Consider the following 2,032-nt stretch of genomic DNA (forward strand, 5'->3'; position numbering starts at 1 on the left):
AGAGAGAGAGAGAGAGAGAGAGAGAGAGAGAGAGAGAAAGAAAGAAAGAAAGTCTGGATATGTCATGTGATGCTGACTCATGTGATGTTTTGCTGATGCAGTTCATGTGTTTTACTGAGGCAAGACCTGTGGGAGGACACATAATGTTTGGAGAAAATATAAATAGAGCTCAATGGACAGTGACATTAAACTTGCATACTATCTTTGCAATGCTTCGTTGGTCTTGCATCTTTACTGATCTTCAATTCCTTAAGAGAGGCACAACAGAGAAATTCTGACATTCCAGCTGATTCTGGTCAATCCCGCTGACTCATGCGGACTTGGTGGGGGCCTGGCAGTTTCTGCTGGATCACGCCACTGCTGCTGATTCCTGTTCGGTGTTCTGACACTGCTGAACTGGACTGCCGGTATCCTGACACATAGAAACTGGAATCACCCCAAAGAACTACTTCTAAACAGATCCACATCCCCTTGTCCTATTTACTTATTCACTGGGACCATTTTCATTTTAATTGTGGGGCTTGATTCAGAAAGTTAAACCTTCACTAAGTACAAAAATAAATGTATTTTCCTCACTTCTGAAAGCGCAATAAATCCACCTCTGAAGGAGGCTTTAAATACTAGTCAGTTCTTAATTCCTCAAGAAACAGCACCATCCAGTGTCCTGTCGCATGAATAACCCACTAAAGGCTCTGGCTACTTCCCTTTAGACATAAACTTGGTCTTAGTTCAAAATCGAAATGGTTCATACCAGGTGTCGGTACATGTGAAGATGCCACTGTAAATCCCATCAGCTTTTGAAATGTGTTCATAATTATAATAAAAACACAGAAGAACAAGGAGTTGAAATCCCATATCCCTTCTAAAGAGCACTCACGATTGTTAAGGATTCCTGAGGAATTAGATTTAAACAACTTGATTATAAGTTCACTCCAGAATCTCTGTGTCTACAGACATGCCTATTTTTCAATCTCCAAGAAATGCAGTCCAAAAACAATGTTTATTAAGGATATTTTATCTGAAACACACACTCACCAAAACGCCTGACAGGTACTTTTTATTTTAAAGGTAAAAATAACTTAGGCTCTACAAAACAGCAGATCTCTATTCCAAGTGTCAGCTCAAGAAAACCTAGTTCTATCATTTCTTTTTAATCCAACAGCTACATGTGTTCCTGACGGCGTTTGTGTTTGCTTTAATATCATAAGATCATGCCTTTATTAAGAATAGCTAAAAAGAAAAAAAACAGTATTCACTGAAGGTTAGTATTTGAAAGTGAAAAAAAATCAAATAATTCCTTGAATCAGAATGATTTTTCAAAACGTGGCTTAAAGAAAAAAGCAGATGAAGTAAGGAGCGTCATCTACAGCCACCAAGCCACACAACGGCCTGTGACGCCCACGGCTGGCCCTAGCTCTGCCAATCCCCAGTAGGACCAGTGCAGAGCTAGGGAAGCTCTTACTACTAATCTGAATGCCACTTCTCACTCTCTTTTTTTTTTTTTAATACATTTTTTTTTAATTCTTGCTCATTTTTATTTATTTATTATATATAAGTACACTGTAGCTGTCTTCAGACACTCAAAAAGAGGGCGTCAGATCTTGTTACGGATGGTTATGAGCCACCATGTGGTTGCTGGGATTTGAACTCCGGACCTTTGGAAGAGCAGTCCGGTGCTCTTACCCACTGAGCCATCTCACCAGCCCCCACTTCTCACTCTCTTATGACTAAAAAGATACTGCTCTCATCGTTTATGGGTAAGAGGTATGTTGTTGCTTTAAGACTCTGCATGATCTCCTGAGCTTCGATCCCCAGCACTCCTGCAGCAAAATGTAGGAAAAGAAAGGAGAACCTCTGATGCATCTGGGCCAGCTAGCTTGGTGTGCACAGTGGAGAACCATTTAGAAACTCTGTGTTAAGCAAAGTGTAAGATGAGGACTGACATATGAGGTTGTTCCCCCCCCCCTCTCTCACACACACACACACACACACACACACACACTATGGCATGCAGGCACATGCATTCACACGT

Source organism: Mus pahari, chromosome 22 (genome assembly GCF_900095145.1).
Source record: "Mus pahari chromosome 22, PAHARI_EIJ_v1.1, whole genome shotgun sequence".
NCBI classification, from domain to species: domain Eukaryota; kingdom Metazoa; phylum Chordata; class Mammalia; order Rodentia; family Muridae; genus Mus; species Mus pahari.